The sequence below is a fragment of the Adiantum capillus-veneris genome, chromosome 6 (genome assembly GCF_014529385.1).
Source record: "Adiantum capillus-veneris isolate H3 chromosome 6, ASM1452938v2, whole genome shotgun sequence".
Lineage (NCBI taxonomy): Eukaryota > Viridiplantae > Streptophyta > Polypodiopsida > Polypodiales > Pteridaceae > Adiantum > Adiantum capillus-veneris.
In genome coordinates, this window is record NC_140936.1 from 137,301,670 (window position 1) to 137,320,115 (window position 18,446).

An 18,446-nucleotide genomic window follows, 5' to 3' on the forward strand; every position below is an offset into this window, starting at 1 on the left:
CAAGGTATGAAGATGAGTCACAGATGATTGACGAGGGAGATAATGTGGGCACAAAATTCTATTCTATCTCTCATGTCAAAGGTAACAATGTCTGCATGACTAATCCACTTGAATTGTTCTTGAAAGAGCTTTATGAAAGCGATTGGCTTCTTATTGGAAGCTACTTAAGTACTCTAGCAAAACAAGATGATTGGTTTGAACAAGAATTCAAGAGGATACGCAGGAAAGCATATGGGTACTTTTTGAGGGATGGCTACTTGTGAAAGCATCCTTAACAAAAGGATGCTACACCACAAAGGGTTATATGTAAAAAAGAGACTCAAGTAAAGCTCATGCAAGAGTCTCATGAGAGTCTATAGGCTGGACACAGGGGTCTGTAGGCAACCTTCTCCAAGTTGAAAGAAAAATACTGGTGGAAGGGTATGTATAAAGATGTATCTCAATTTGTAGAGTCGTGTGTAACTTGTCAAATGTATTCAAATGTCCGACATCGTGATGGATTGCACCCTACATATCCACTAGCCATGCACTATAAATGGGTTGTGGATCTAGTCACAATGCCTTTAGGACTCTGGCAAATGAGATACTTAGTTCTTGCACGAGAGGACCTAACTAACCAGGTTGAAGGGAGAGCATTAAGAGATAAAAACATGGAAGCTGTGTGCAAATTCCTTCTTGATGAGGTGATTTGCCGTTTTGTGTGGAAAAGATCACTGCAGACAGAGGTGAGCTGAATGCTGAGGAGATAAGGGAGTTCTTTACTAGATTAGGAATCAAGCTTTCTCTTACTACAGCTTACAACCCTGAAGGCAATGGAAAGTGTGAAAGAGGGCATCCTCCTATCATCAATCCTTTGGCCAAGGCTCGGCGAAGGAAGAGTTGGTGAGTGGCCAAAACTGTTACCATATGCTTTATGGGCTGATCGTACAACACATAGCTTCATAACTGGCTATATGCCTGCAGAGCTAATGTATGGTCAAAAGCCAGTGTTGCCGATTGAAGATACAATTCCCACATGGAATGCACTACCTTGGCAAGAGGGGCTTAGCAGGGAAGGTCTCCTTGCATTGCGCATAAGGCAACTAGAGAGAAGACCTGGAGACATTGAGGCTACAAAAGAACGACTCAAAAATGCAAGGTTGAAAAACAAGGACTATTTTGATAAGCGACATCGGCTCGGGAGCAAAGCAATTGACAAAGGTGAATGGGTTTTAGAATATGATAGTAGCCTTGATAACCAACACACAGTCATGCGTAAGTTCTCAATAAGATGGTTTGGACCATATGTTGTAAATCATGTGCATGAAAATGCTACTTACAGCTTGTTTCAACTAGATGGTACAAAAGCAAAGATTCCAATTGCAGGAAAAAGGCTCAAAATGTTTAAGAGAAGAGGAGATAGTGATCAAGAAGATGTTGAAGAGGAGGAAGAACAAAACACAAGTGAAGATGAAGCGTTGGAAGCTATCAATGAAGATGAAATCATGGAAGATCTACAAGAGGACTGATCTTGCAAAGATAAAATGTGGCACATACCAGAGGATGTGCAGGTTTAGAGGGGATGGATGTCGTGCTATGACACGTACATAGTGGGAACGAATGCTACAAGATCTATCTTGTGATTTTTTAGATACATAAGTATATTTTCTATATTGTACATATACATATCTAAGTATAATAATAAAGCTTTCTATCTCATTCTATTATTTATCTCAAGGGTAACATATTCTTACTTTACCGTCAAAAAGTACTATGGAGAAAAGCGTCAATAGCTTCGCCTCCTTAACTAGGGGCAAAAAGCATTGGTTCTCTCTTTCTACTATCTCATTATTATCTCACACCCTAGCTAGATCCTATATCTAGGGTAATTTTCTATATATATATATATATATATATATATATATATATATATATATATATATATATATATATCTATGTATATATTATTATTATCTCACACCCTAGCTAGATCCTATATCTAGAGTAACTTTCAATATATATATATTCTATGTATTTTTCATATTTTCATATTTCTTTTTAGTAGCTACTCGGAAGGAATCAAATCCTTGTGGGACACTAGCTTGCATGATTCTCAAGGATACACCTATTTCAATGCATTATTGCAAGCAAGATTACAAAACTTTGTCAAGGAGAAATGTCATGCTTTCATATTGCATGAGATGTCCATTGGAATCAAATAAAAGTTAGGCTAAGGGGACCACAAGAAGACTTTTGCTGCAAAAAATGTACCCTATATTGATGATTTTTTTACACAAGGTTCCAATCCGAATTGTAAAAAGTATATAAAATGAGAGTCGTAGCTTATGAGCTGAATTTTCTGCTCCTATTTTTACTTTTTATTTGGAGCCATAGTTAAGGAGATATGAACAAAATACTGGATCCCAGTCTGCCCACATCATTGAGGGACAGCTCATTTCAAACTTTGCCAGTTCCTATTCACACTGGCTCTTCTCTTTCTTGTGTAACCCTTGGGGGTTTCCTTCACCTATAAAAGGGAACCTCTTGTTGCTTGTAAACCATTCATAAGATGAATTCAAGAGGGAGTGAGAGTACTAATGTCTAATTGTACTTAGCCATAAACATAATCCTAAGCCTACACTTACTCCTAGAGGAAGACTAGCCAATCTTGTAAGCTATCCTTGGAAGATAATCTCTAATCAAAGAAGGACTTGAACTTGGTACATTAATCAAGGCTTGAATTCTTCCCTCTTCTTCTATCTCCATCAAAAATGGTGGATAACTCCCGAAGGGTTTGTCAAGTAAGATGTGTTCTACTTTAATATTTTGTTGAGTTCTTGTTGTTTCTTTTTTTGCATCTCTAATCCAACATATATCTCTAATTTCATCTTATTTCTCTCACTCTTAGAAATTCATTCTCTCTACAAATTCTAAGTTCTCCTTGCTATAGGTACATCTCTCCCCGCAGTATCCTTATTGCCTATGGGCAAGAATAGGGCTTGGGAGGGAAATTCTCTTTTCTTCACTTCTCTCATATCTACATATTGCACATACTAGAGTTATTCTAGATGAATAATCCACATGATGTGAATTTGTATCGCTTCCACTTTGTGCGACTATTACAATTAATGTATGGATTAGCTGTAAAATACACTTTCAACAACGTATCGTGTTTCTCTTTGGCCGAAAAAGGCTCAATGAAATACTTCTTTCACCGCATCCCATCATACCACCCCTTATAGACTATAACTTTTCTTTTGATGTAAGTGTAGTTATCTTGCTATGAACCAAGAGGATTTGTACACACAATTAATCCCAATCACTAGACAAAACGTCTTTCATATTACCCATGATACGATACGACCATAGGCTTGATGTTTTCATCTTTGTGTTGTTTTGATATTCTCTTTTGTGGTCTTTTTTTTGTGTGTGTGTGTGTGTGCAAGAGAGAAAGAGTGGGACTGTAATGGAATTGATATTTTATTATGTAGTGTAAGTGACAGGTGGAAAAGGCTAAGGGTTATGCAAAAGGATATCATCTTTATAGACATTTCATTATTTAAATGCTCTTTATGAGCTAAGGCCATTTAAGTCCGGCTGGCCAATGTGTATTCATTTTTTAGCATTGAAGAATCTATAAATAAATACGTGCAAAAGGGAAATGCTCACTCTTGCATGGGGGGAGATTGTACCCAGCGTCATCTTATTCTTCTCTTCTCTCCTCTCTTCCCTCTCTGTGCCGGCATAGCACTCTGCTCTAGGAGGTGCATCTGCACGCACTCTCTTACACTCTCTCGCTCACAGTCTCTCTCTCTGTTCACGTATGGCTTTGATTCTGTGCTACAAGACTCGTTAGGTATACGGATTTGTCGGTTTTATGGTTGCAAGGTGTTATTTTTGCTATTTTTGTAGGGAACTCCATGCCCTTGGTTGTAGCAGACGGATTTATCGGTTTTATGGTTGCAACGTGTTATTTTTTCTATTTTGCAGGGAACTCCACGCCTTCGGTTGTAGCAGTGGTATCAGAGCGATGTCTACATTCTCGGGCTTGCAACAACCAAAGCTATGGAGATGATAAACCTCAAAGATAAGTACTTTTTTCATTTCACGATGCTTGCCTTATAGTATCGATTGCAAGTTGTCAAGTTGTTTTTAGATAGAAAATAGCATAACGGTGCATTGATGGATGATGCCGGTTATATTATATTATTTACCTCGTTAGGAGAGAAGATTTGAAAAGGTAGTATATCTCACCTACACCATAAGGCAATAGCATGCTCACAAACCATCTAGTTGTGGACTAAATACATAAAACAAATTTATATAGCTCCGTGCTACTAACCGTGCAAGGTTAGACAGAGGAGTAGGATAGCTTTAACTTCATGGACAAGAAGAAGAAGAAGAAGAAGAAGAAGAAGAAGAAGAAGAAGAAGAAGAAGAAGAAGAAGAAGAAGAAAAAACTTTTGTATAGTTTACAATGCACGGAGAAGAAGCAGAAGAAGGAGCGAATTTGTAGAAGGAACGTGAAGTGAAGGAGAAATTTCTCTAATTCTTATATTTCTTGTAATAAGTGATTTAAGTACTGTGTGTACTGAGTCACTACCCATTGAACATCCTAAATAATCATTCAAAAGATCCCGAAGATCTCTTCAAGATTGAGGTGGGAACCCACCCCAAATCAACCATGTTTCATTTTTTTTTCTTTTTCTTTTTTTTCGTTTTGCTTTTCTGCTATGCTCGTTGTGCCGTGTGCTGCCACATGACGACTCAATTTCCTTAGCAGTGGCAGCTCAAAAGATGGCAGTCTCCACACGATGGTCGTCGACAGCATGACAACGCCGAGAGCATGGCAGTGCACAAATCAGACGTAGGCTTGGAAGCCATAAGTTGAAGAGGCCAAGCAGCTTGCTCATCATCAAACTCACCATTCAGCAGTAGTAGGGCACTGTCACTCGAGTGCCGGTTTGAGTTAGCATAGCAGTTCTGGCAGCACGTTCTGCCTTTTGATGACTTATTGGACATCGACTTCAAAGCAGAGCTAACCCTGCCATGTGGCTTTGCATGAGGACCACCCACCAGACCCTTGCAGCTTTTGATGCCTTCCAACAATCTATTGTGCACCATCCAATTTCCATGTAGGCCTTTGTCGACTAGCCAGACGTCCACTCTCTCTCTCTCTCTCTCTGTTTATTGAACCAACCCCCGCCTACAGATAGTGATCTCAAAAGTGGGCGGCTTTGCACACCTCTGCATGCCGCAACAGAACTAACCACCACTTTTTTCTTTTGTGAAGTACCACAATTACTGGCTCTGAGCCATTCCTTATCACCTGAGCAACACGACTGTGGTTTGCCAACCCACACATGCTCACGGCCCATCATCCCGCTCCCCCTCTCTCTATTGCATGGTGGCACCAAGAGTATGCAATTGTTCTCTCTCTCTCTCTCTCTCTCTCTCTCTCTCTCTCTCTCTCTCTCTCTCTCTCTCTCTCTCTCTCTCTCTCTCTCTCTCTCTCTCTCTCTCTCTCTCTCTCTCTCTCCCACCTCGTGGCGCCCACAACCATTCACTCGACATGCTGACCCTCGTTATTTTTCAACTCTTTTCCACTAGCAGTCATCCACAACCCTCACTCTCTCTATCTCCATCCCTCTTGGTCTGCGATTCCATCCCTCTGTGTGATTACATCCCTACCACTAAATGGTGCCCACATAGCCCACCGTCTCTCTCTCTCTCTCTCTCTCTCTCTCTCTCTCTCTCTCTCTCTCTCTCTCTCTCTCTCTCTCTCTCTCTCTCTCTCCTCCCTCCCACTTCCCTGCGTCCTGCAGCAACAAAAACAACCTCTATCTCCTCAACTCTTCACTCGGCCCAACCTGGCCACTGCCTCCTCCACTATCACACATCCCCATCGTGCCTCCAACGTGCATAGACAGATGCGTCATTTGCTGTTGAGAGGCTACCCTACCATTCACTTCCTTTTCCATTGGAGTATCCGATGGTTGCAACAAAGAGATCTAATGCGGGCTCGTTTACGGATGGGAAACAAATGTTGCAATTTTTGAGCTGAGTCAAGTCAATTGGACTGTGGGTCAGTATGGAATTACACTTTGAGATTTGAAGCAGAGAGGACAACAGGGGGCTTAATATTAGAGGTACTGCAAAAGAATTACAATACAATCAAACAGAAGATCTATGGTAGCAAGATTCTAGGCAAAATGATGCTTCCTTGGGAGAGTCTAATGTAGTCATCGACCCTCTATTTTGATGATTGGTTTGAACTCTCATCCTAAACCCAATGTACAACCAACAGCCTCTCAAGAATGGCACTAGCTTGGTCTTTGTTCATTTCTTTATCTTGGACTCCTCCTCGACCAGGGCCTCATTTGTTTCACATTATAGAGTCTGCCCCAACAAATAAGCAGCTTTCCATGATTTTGAACAAATGATCAGCCGCAGAAGATGAACGTTGGATGACAAGAACTGTCCTTGATTCACACGGATTGTATAGATTTGGCCTCATATTTATTTTTAGCCTTTTGAAAATGTTTATGTTAACATTTCATTTCAGTTCTTTCTCTTTCACCTCTCCACCCTTCCCTCTTGGTCGATGGTCGATGGCATGGAAGCATCGGACATCGACAGAGCTCTTCGGCAGCCAATGCAATACTTTCTCGCACAATGCTCGATGCCGGGCATCCACGTGCACTGACAATGATCACGATGATTTTAATCTGATGATTGTAGGTTTTTAGTTCTCAGTCTTTCACTTTACTTCATTTTATTTTAATACCCAGGTATTGGATTAAATCTATAAGAATTGTATCAATATAGTCTCATAGGATTTTTAAAGACGGTTAATATAACATTTCATTTCATTTTCTCTCTCTCTTTCCCCCCTTAAACAAACTGGGGGCTCTACCTTTGTATTTGAGACTCCTCACGAGAAGATGTGGTAGTAGATAGTGCACCGTATCAACAACAAAACGGGAGTCAGAGTTGTATGAAAAGCCGGTATGCATTGGTTTGAGGTAGGTTAAATCCTCATGGATGTGCACTTATTTGTATGCAGTTCACATGGGTTATTTATGTTTAATTTACTGTATGCAAAGAAGTTGCATTTATGTTCAACTTATGTATGTGAAGAAGTTATACTTCAAAATGTAGTTACTCTCCCCATGTTGGTTATGCCCTAGCATCTCTGCATATTTTCTCATCTGGTGAAGAATGTCCAGTCCCTATTTCAAAAAGCAACGTTGTGACGCAACTCTAAAAATGTTAAACTCACATGCAGTTGGCAGAGTGCTGTTTTTACATGGCTAGGCTTCATCAATACAATCAAATTCAACAGCAAGAAAAGACTTAGGCTGCAATTGTCACTTCTAACTCATGAAACTCATGGGTGTGCTTTTATTTTTTATTTTGACCAATAAAATAGAGGCCTTGGAAGAGAATTCAAAATTAGTCATTTCTCCCAAGAACAATAAAAAAATAAAAAATAACTATTTTAGCAACTATCTCATATATATTATCTAGAAATTTTGATAGGACCTTATTTGATTCTTTAAAGTTGTCATTTTACTTAAGAATAGTGATTTTCACAATTTATTTTATAAAAAGAAAAAACAAACATATAATCTTATCAGCATTGTATTTGTAGTTGGTTAAAGATTTATTTTTATGTGGTTCATAGCTCCACATTTTTTTACTCTTCAAAATTTTTGGAGTAGCATAATGTGACCTGCCCACCTTTATTTTTGTCTAATGCATGTGTATCATCAAGACTACGCACACTAATATATATTTTTTGTGAATTTTGTCAGTTAAGTCCTATCCTCACTCTAGTTTCTTTTATATTTCAAGAACAAAGCATCTATATTGATTACATGCTTGATCAACACTGTTATTAAATGCCAAACACTTTTTTGAGGAAAGGCTCTTTTACTTACGTGCATTATCTTCTGAGTTATTAAATCAACAATTTCAAACGTTGTGGCTATACATATATTAAATGGAATTTTCATTGAGATCATCTCACATTGAGCTATGCAGCTACTCACATGACCCGAGGTACCTTGAGTTAATAAACAACAATTTGTAAGTACTTTGTTACTCAACCTTACTACAATGTGGTGTCAAACAAGTATTAAAATTTTTATTTTTTTAAGTCTTGTCTAGTCCATTGGTCACATGCACACATAATCATCGGTTTAGGTAGTGTGTAAATGCTCCCCTGGTGCAAATCCGCCAATTTAGGCAGCACATTGATAAATTGTAGATTCCTGATTTTTAAACAATATCAAATGCAGATTCGCCGATTTAGGCATCATTAGTGCAGATTCGCCGATTTAGGTTGCACGCCTTATTGGTGTAGACTCGTCGGTTGAGGCAACACCGATCACAAAATCATGTTGCAGTGGTTGGCCACCACTGTAACTGGTATGATTTTGTTACTCGGGTATACTAAATGAAGGATGTTTGGATTTGGATTTGCAATGAGTATATGTTTACAGATATTTGAATTTGGATTGGGAATTGGTATATGATGCTTTTTTATCACGATAGTACTTCTGGAATGGACATTGAGATCGATGAGGATTGATTATTGATGATGAGTGTGACCAATGATATCCTGATTCCTTAGAATATGACAGATATTGCTTATTCTAGTGGTATGGGACACTAGAATAGGTAATATGTAGATGACGGCGAGCATAATCAATGTTGTTTACTTTCATTTTTTCTTTTATTATGTGATATTTATGACAAAGATTTCTAATCACTATTTTGGCAAGTATCGCTTGCAAATTTCTTATCATTTGGCTTGACAAATGCCCCTGCTACATTCCAAAACACTGCAATCAAGGAATATTTAAGGAAGTTTTGCGAAGCTTTTCTAGACAACCTTTGTGTTTATTCCTCTTGGGAGAAGCATCCATCATGTTTACAAAAAGTGTTTGAAAGGTGCAAATTGTATCGCATCTCATTGAACCCTTTCAAATGCCAATTTTGGATTAAGCATGGAGTCATTTTAGGGAATAAAGTGTCCAAGAATGGGATTTCTAGAGACGAAAGAAAAATTAAAGCCATTGCCAATTTTCCTCCACCTACGAACTATAAGGGAGTTCAAAGATTCATGGTCCATGTTGGTTATTATCAACGGTTTATTTCAAACTTTGTTGTGATAGCTCCTCCATTGTACAAGCTTCTTATCTTGTTTCACTGGACCAAGGAGTGTGACCATGCTTATGAGTTATTAAAAAAGGCCCTGACAGGTGCCCGATTGGAACGTAATTTTCCATGTGCATATTGATGCATAAAACTTTGCTATTGGGTGTGTTCTAACTCAACCAGGAGAACATCTAATTGGACTACACTATTAGCTTTGCAAGTCGCAAATTAAATGATTCCAAGATGAACTACACCACTATAGAGCAAAAAGATTTAGCTATGATTTATGTTGTAAAGAAATTTTGATATTACCTTCTTGCTACCAAGTTTGTGTTTTACGTAGATCATCAAGCGTTGTTGTATCTAGTAAACAAGCCATGTTCCACGGGAAGAATTACATGATGGTTGTTACTTCTGCTCGAGTTTGATTTTGTTGTTGTTGTAAGACCTGGCAAGAAAGACGCTATGGAAAATAAGTTGTCTTGCATACCCAATGGTGAAGCCCCCATTGGAGTTGATGATGAATTGCCCGACACTTCCTTATTTATAGTTGAGACAATGCTTGAATGGAGTGAAAAGATTGTCAATTTTTTTCGTTAATGGGTTTCCCCCCAAAGAGCTTCTAAAGGATTTAGCTCGAAGGTTAATCAAGGAATGCAAACCTTCTTGCTTGATTTCTGAAACTCTCTATAAGCAAGGAAAAGATGGCATTCTTAGACGTTGTGCCCGTGAGCTAATTATTTGTACATTTTGCAAGAAGCACACATGGGCATAACTGGTGGCCACTTTTTAGGAATAGTGACTACTAGAAAGGTATTACAATCAAGCTATTGGTGGCCACTTTATTTAAGGATGCATCACTCTTTATGAAAGGATGTGATGAATGCCAACGTTATACAAAACCACACAGATAGATAAGATGCCTCTACATCCTCTTAAGGTGACCCAAACATTTGAAAAGTGGGGCTTAGATTTTGTAGGGCCAATTAGTCCGGCAACCCGTAATACTCAATCTCGATATATCATCGTGGCTATTGACTATGTGACAAAATGGGTTGAAGCTAAAGCTACACACAAGGCCGACGCAAAGACAACAGCTAAGTTCCTCTTTGAAAACATTATTACACGATTTGGATGTCCCTTTGAGATTGTGATAGACAATGGTACCCATTTTATAAATGAAATGATAAAAGAACTCACCTCTGAATTTCATGATCTATCCCACCATAAATCTACACCTTATTATCCACAAGCAAATGGCCAAGCTGAGAGTACCAACAAGACTCTAATTTCTATCTTAACTAAGACAGTAGAGGCTCATCATACAGATTGGGACTTGAAGCTTACATCAACTCTATGGGCTTATTAGACTACTTATAAAGTGGCCATTGATTGCACACCATTTAAAATGGTGTATGGTCAAGAAGTAGTAATGCCATGGGAGCTCATCATTACTAGTCTTTGAGTAGCTTCTCAAGAAGGTTGTGATGTTAACCCATTAGTCGAGCATTTATATATCCTCAAAAGGCTAGAGGAAGAAAGGAAATTGGTTGTGCGGAATGCAAAGAAAGATAGGAGAAATAAGTGGTTTGATCGCCATTTAAAGAACAAGAACATCATAGTCGGTGATAAAGTTCTTATGTACGGAGTGCGTAACAAGAAGAAAAAATTGAAATACACTGGTAAGGAGCCATATAGCGTATGTGAAATTACCCCACAAGGTACCCTTCATGTGGAGACTCTAGACAGAGTTGAAACCATTGGACTCCTCACTGGGAGTAAATTCAAAAGATACTATGATCCCCTAAGCCAAGAAGAATTACATGCCATCCATCAAAAGAAAGTAGCAAAAGAACAAGCTGAGTTAAAAAAGATACAAGCCACGATTGAAGCTAGAGAGCGACAACAACGTATTTGACACCAACGAGAAGCAAATTTGGGTGTTACACATTCATTCCAAGTCGAAGCAAATGGCAATTCTACAGACTCTGAACCGCCTCTACGATACCCAATCGAGTTGAGTAGGTCCTATGGGAAAGTACTATATAATGCATTATTGGACACGGGAGCTCAACATACTTTGTTATCCTATGGGGTGTGGTGTCAACTAGGAAAACCGCCCTTATCCACAAGTACCATCCAAGTTAAGGGTTTCAATAAGAAGAAGACCATTGTTTTTGGAATTATACACACTCCTATCATTTATGACAACGAGACTGTGGTTCAAAGCTTTTTGGTCATGCTTGTTGGCACAATGGAGGGTCACATAAACCTAGGGCTCACGTGGATATCTGCAACTAAATGTAGTATTGATTGGGGAACCGAGAGTATTACAACATAGAAACAAACTCTCAACCCTACCCCTCAAGCAATAGTCCTTGAGTTATCGCTTCCGAGAAATCACATAACAAAACATTGCAGATCCAAGAGGTTAAAGCATCCGTACATGTAGCAGAAACCTCCAAAACTTCAACTTCCATGCCTAAAACATAGAATGTGGCACCCATGAATCAACGCGTTTTGACAAGGGGAATATACAAATGGGTCCCTAAAGCTTCGTTAACGACCACTTTTGATGCTCAATCAAGTTCAAAACAGAAGCCTCGTAAGAGACGCCCCACTCACCCAAGAAATGTTAGAAAATGTTACGTTGGATTCCTAAACGACTAAGAAGCCCAATGCTACTATGATAAAAATGATCAAATCTAAGTGCCTAAGTGTAAATTGTGTTCTTCCTTGTCACCTATAGACCCATGTGAGTCGGTGCCTGTAACTATGGAGCCGATTAAAGACCACTAGAAGGGAAAGATCACGGAATACTACACACCTGTTCCAGAGCTAGTTTGGGTACCAAAGTGAAAACGATTTGTATCACTTAGCTCAGGAATAGGGAAGTCAAATGAAGCTTCATGTAGTTCATCCACAAAAATACAAACTCCTACACAACCTCCACCTACGACTGTAAATATCCAAACAAACAAGAAAGAATTAGCACCTCCCATTGTAAGTTCACCACCTAAAGCAATGTTGCAAGTAAGATAACGGGAGAGTACCTTACCACCCTTGCAACTTGATGAAACACCTCGGGTGGCAGAAAACCATTGGTCAAAGTCCCCACCCATTACAACTTGGAACAAGTGGTTTCAAAAGGTGGCAACATCATTCCAAAAAGTATGATCTACGGAGGAGTGTTTACTGACATCCATCATTCACTTGCTTCCCTGTTAACCTTCCTCCATGACCTCTTAACCTCCTAATCTTAGGGAATGTATATACATAGCCCTATACTAAAACAAAAAACGAAGAAGAGTAAAAGAGCAAGAGCTACCAGACAAAAAGCTTGGAACCAACCGGGTCCATAAATCAAAACTGATAGTGACACATCACGCACAATGACACAACCCTTATGATATTTGCAAACTAACCAAAATCTATTTGTGTGTACAGATATGGCTAGTACAACATAGCCATCCACTCCTACCTAGAGTGAGAGGTGCTCTGTTTACTTTTCTCAAGTGTTTCACATGGTCTACCCTATCCTTACCTATGAATGGGATTTGGTATATATACTAGCCGGTGAGAATTTTTTTAAGGAATTAGAATGGTTGATACGTCTCTTGACCACGATTGATCCCTACTCAGTAGAGAATGTCTCTTTGATTGCACAAGCTTATCCTTTTGAGCAAGATGAACATCCATGCCTAGTGATCTTCTTAATGAACCTATGTGCATCTGATGATGAGGAAGATTTACATGATCTCACTGAGGATGAATTTATTTATCTTGGTGATGATGAGGATAGAGGTTTAGACTTAGGACTGCCAACCCATCTATACAATATCATGTTCCCTTGACCCTATAGGAGGGTTCCAATAGATAGGTTAAGGCTCTTTATGTTGTTTTGATTTCGTTCAATAAGTATTGGTGCATCTTCCCATTGATGTGCCTCCTAGAGCTATTTCCTAGTGTGTACAGGAACGTATTGTGATAGTTGGGCTTTCAAACATCAGGAAATATTTTTCAAGTCCACTCAACAAATCGAGCACGATGGCCACTACAAATAGGGGTTTCTTGTCCATTATTGTTGCTTGTTGACTTTCTAGCATACGTGTTTGTTCTCTTTAATCGTGATTGGTAGCAAAATGTTCAACACATTTTCTTAGTATTAGATATGTGATTCGATGTCATAGTCCTTTGTCTAGGTTTATTGATCACAAACTTTGACTATGCTAGTTTGACCAAGATAGAGCATTAGAGATCTTCTCTTAATACCGTAGGAGATGCCTTCCTAACTTTCAATGGTTGCTTAGGCTCTTAATCCGATATTATGAAGCATTGCGTTCAATGTGCTAGTGCTTTCTAGTGGCCTCTTGACCTTTAGCTCAAGCAGTGTAAAGGGAGTTTGACTATTGTGATGAGCTTGGGGAAGGTAACAATGTCAAAATGACCCTCCAAAGTTACAAAATTGAAATGAAAAAAAAGAAAAAAAAAAAGAGCAAAAAACAAAAGTGTCAAAAATATAAAATCTTAAGCTGGAAGAGAAATCCCGGCTTGATTTGGTACTTCACTCACATGTATTGCCTATGGTACTAGATCCCTAGAGGTTCCCAGTGTGGGCGCTTTTCCTTGAGAAGAAAAAAGGCCCGGGCATACAAATAAGCACACATGTCAATTGACTTTGAATCAATGTGGAAAAAAAAGAGAGCCCAAAATATCAATTAAGGCTCTATGTGGAAACAAAGCATATATCATAAACACTTTGGGGGGTCAAACCAAGGAAACAATTCAAGCGATGATTTCATGTGCGATTTCCTTTATTGTATCTTAACTAGACGGTGTTCTAGGTATAGCCTCTAGTTAGCCCTGGGACATGAAACACTTTTCTCTTGCGATTAAACAACTTAATTGGCTATATAGAGAATTGAAAAGCTTTCCCATGGTATTAATAGTTGACCTTTAGTGCCTATTGATATTGAAATTAGTGACCCTAGACTTTTTGATTTGTTGACCTTTACAAGTGCTTATGCGCTTGATTATATTGCATTTTAATGTTTACTGCTCAACAAATTGTTTAATATTATGTTACCAATCATTATGTGCTTATTCCCTGCATATGTTTTTTAATTATCCATGTTCTTATGAGAATGCAATTACTATGCCATTTTTGGTTGATTTTGCAGTGTTCGAGTGAAGCTAAAGAGTTGAGCTCTTGCAGAGGAGAAGTGCAACATCTTATAGAATTGAAATTCTTGATTGAGAGCGCATCCATGGGCCACTACTCTCATCAAGATGTTTAACTACTACAAGACCCATACAAGTGGACCCCCTTTTCAAACATATCTTCCTAAATTTTGAGGACATAATTTACAACAAGAAGGGGGGCATGTTAACTTTGCGTAAAAGACCAGCTTGGTTCCCACCGCTTACCCTCTTTTGCTAGCAACATCCAGGTGATGTTCCTGAATGGCCCAATATTTAAAACCTAGAAAGAGCTCCCTGTTCTAGGAGGAAGTCAGGAAAGAACTTTCACCTTGTTTTCATTGAATAGTTTTTGGGAGGTAGTGTCCACACTAATATTTCACCTTGTTTTCATTGAATAGTTTTTGGGAGGTAATGTCCACACTAATTTTTAAACTTGAGTCTTCTTTTTATTAAAATTTAGTAATACTCACACAAATGAGTGAGTTATGTTAAAGTAAAATCTAATAGACATACAAAGCACCATGCTCACAATGAGCCATGGATATAATTATTTGTGTTCAGTTATGGGCCGGTCTTGTCGGTCCCGTAGGTCTATATTCTAGGGCTAGTGATCGCCGATGAGAGGTGCACTAGACTGCGCACCAAACTCGTTTAGTGCCAATTGGCTGAATGTGGGCACCCGTATGTGAAAGGAACGGACCCAATCCATAGATAAGGTTGTACAACTAGTCTTTTGATTTATTCTGAACGTACGAAGCTTACTCTTGCCTTATCTTCTTCTTTTGTCTATCTGTGAGCGCGTGTGTGTGTGTATGTGTGTGTGTGTGTGTGTGTGAGAGAGAGAGTAACAGGAGTACATAAGCAGTGAGGAGGGCGGTCAACAACATAGAGGCTTCTTCCTCTCGGTGTGCACATGATTCCCTCAGTGGCAGTAGCGCAAGAGGTGAGTGACACACCATCTGTAGTCGTACATCTTGTCTGTGTGTATAGGTTGTGTGCTTGCAAGTTCCAGGGATTTCAAAATGATGTGATCACACTATAATTTCAGGTTAATAACAATAGAAATGCAAAATAACAAACATTATGCTAATTGACATTCATCTTTTTTGACCTCCAGGGAGACCTGGAGACCGGCTCGTAGCCCGCCGGGCTAATTAGTTGGCACGCCGGGCACGCCGGGCCCGCCAGACCCACTGTGGCTATATAAAGGTGACACCGGTGCTTGTCTTTTTCACAAAAGAGGTACATTGAAAAGTCTTCACCAAACTTTCGATAGCTTTCCACATTCTCAAAGCAGTGTAGCATTAATTTTTTAAACCCTTCTTTATTTTATTGATGTTTTTTTGAGTTTTTGCGTTAAAACTTAAAGGTATAAAATTTCTTTTATCAAATCATCGTACGTGGATGCACTGGCACATGGTTGCAATTGCAGCTAGGTGTGTCATTGCAAAAGCGTACGATGATTATGTTTTATATTGCTCCCAGTCATTCATGCTTCGGCACATGGTTGCAATTGCGACTAGGTGTGTTGCTGCTAGAATGACAGGAGCATTTGTTTGAAAGAAGTAACCGTGCGTGAATTCACTGGCACATGGTTGCAATTGCGGCTAGGTGTGTCATTGCCAAAGCGTAGGGTGATTATGTTTTATGTTGGTCCCAATCATTCATGCTTCGGCACATCGCCATTGTGTTGTCTATATGTCTGCAAGCGGTTTTCAGGCCCTAAAATCGCTTCGTAACCCTAAAAACAACACAATGGTGAGCCGTTTGTCAAATTGGCAACCCATAGAGCTTGCCGACATCCCATATGCATTGTGGCCAAGCTTTTGCCTGCCGTTTTTCCAAACGCCTCACTATTGTGTTGTTTTTATGTGAGTTCAAGGTAGGTTAGGTTTAAGTTATAGGTCAGGTGAGATTATAGGTTAGGTTAGAGCTAGCGATAAATTAATAGTAGGAAAAACGCAAACGAACTTTGAAGATGACTCGTGTACTTCTAAAACCGCAAATGGACTTCGATTAGGTTAGTGATAGGTTAGGTTTAGGTTATAAGTTAGGTTACATTAAGTTAGGTTAGGTTTAGGTTATAGGTTAGGTTAGATTATAGGTTAGGTTAGAGCTAGCGAGCGACGACGACAAATTAATAGTAGGAAAAATGCAAACGGACTTCGAAGATGACTCGTGTATTTCTAAAAATGCAAACGGACTTCGGTTATGTTAGGTTTAGGTTATAAGTTGGGTTACATTAAGTTAGATTAGGTTTAGGTTATAGGTTAGGCTAGATTATAGGTTAGGTTAGAGCTAGCGACAAATTAATAGTAGGAAAAACGCAAACGGACTTTGAAGATGACTCGTGTACTTCTAAAAACGCAAACGAACTTTGGTTAGGTTATAGGTTATAAGTTAGGTTACATTAAGTTGTTAGATTATAGGTTAGGTTAGAGTTAGTGACAAATTAATAGTAGGAAAAACGCAAACGGACTTCCAAGATGACTTGTGTACTTCTAAAAACGCAAACGGACTTCAATTAGGTTAGGTTATAGGTTAGGTTTAGGTTATAAGTTAGGTCACATTAAGTTAAGTTAGGTTAGAGCTAGCGACAAATTAATAGTAGAAAAAACTCAAACAGATGTTGAGCCAAAGGACAACACAGCCACACTTTTGCAACTATTCATTGTAATAAATGTCTTGCCGACATTACTTTTCATTGAGCCAATCATTTGTAATTAGCGGGACTCGATTGAGTTTCCAGATTGTATTCCATTCAAGTAGGCAAGATAGTTGTGCCCGCATTTGTAAGTAGAGATGATTTCACACCTCCAAGGCTGAGGTATAAAAGCCAACTTTTGTAAACATAAGGGAGATTTATCATTAATCAAAAGTGGAGTTTTTGAGCGCCGTGACTGTGTCTGAGAGAGAGTGAGAGAGAGAGAGAGAGTCTTATCCTCTTGCTACACGAGCTACGGAGAAGTCATTAGAGAAGCAACACCGCCATTGCGATAGCGACGGCGAGGACTACGCACCAATACCAAGAGTGCGTGCATTCGGCTTCTACGCGAGGCGAACTCCCACGAGATTCTTTGTGAGTTTTCTCTTGATCTGTGTGTCGAAATTCAGCGTGCTATATATCGATAGAACCGCAGCGAGTAGAACTACACATTAGAACCATCGACGTCGAGATTTGGCGACTTGTAATTTTTGGCCTGTCTTCATACGCGATTACCGCATGGAGTGTTTGCAGGTTGAGATTAGAGTGTAAATTCATAGGGTACTGTCCTTACATGGTGTATAGACACCCCTTTGAGTTTGAGGTTGATTCGATGACTTTTGATCATGTTTCGGATAGCGTTTGCTCGTAGGACGGATTTCAATCATTTGCGTTTTTAGAACTTAGATTTGATATCCTTGGTAGTGATTGTCTCTAGAAGGTCGAGTAGGTGATTGACACCCATCTATTTGTTTCCATGCGCCTGTGGGTCAAGCTCCGTCCTCGTCTGACATTCTTGTTTGTTGGTTGAGTTCTCGCTATTACAGCATCCGCTAGCGGCGTAACCACCCGACATTTGGTGCCGCTGCCGGGGACGAGAGCCCTAAGTAGGTGACCTTAGACTAATCCTACGAGGTGATTTGTTTTCTTACTTTGTATATTTTAGTTAGAAAGGTCTAGGAGTGGTGGACTCCGAGGATCTTTGAGAGGTACTAGGAAACTCGTAGTATTCCTGTGTCTTTCGTGTTTGACAGTTTTTTTAATTTAGATTAGATTGATTTTTGTTGGTGTTGAGTGGTTGTTGAGATTGAGGTATTTACTAGTCCGTGTGTGACAGTGAATCTTTTTATACTCACAATTGCAAAAACCCATTTTATGATTAGAAGTAGCTTAGGTAGGACTTGATTTGATCCTGATCTAGAGCTATTAATCAGTGATTTATTTGCTTGATGTATATGTTTGCATGTTGGATCACTAAACCATTGATTTGGTGGTGAAACTTGCATAAACAAAGTTCAAAGAAATTTTTTGTGAAACTGAGTGTTGCTGAGCACTTAGAAGAGCTCTTGGAAGAGTTCTATGTTGAAAAACTGGAATTTTGCAACTTTAGACATCA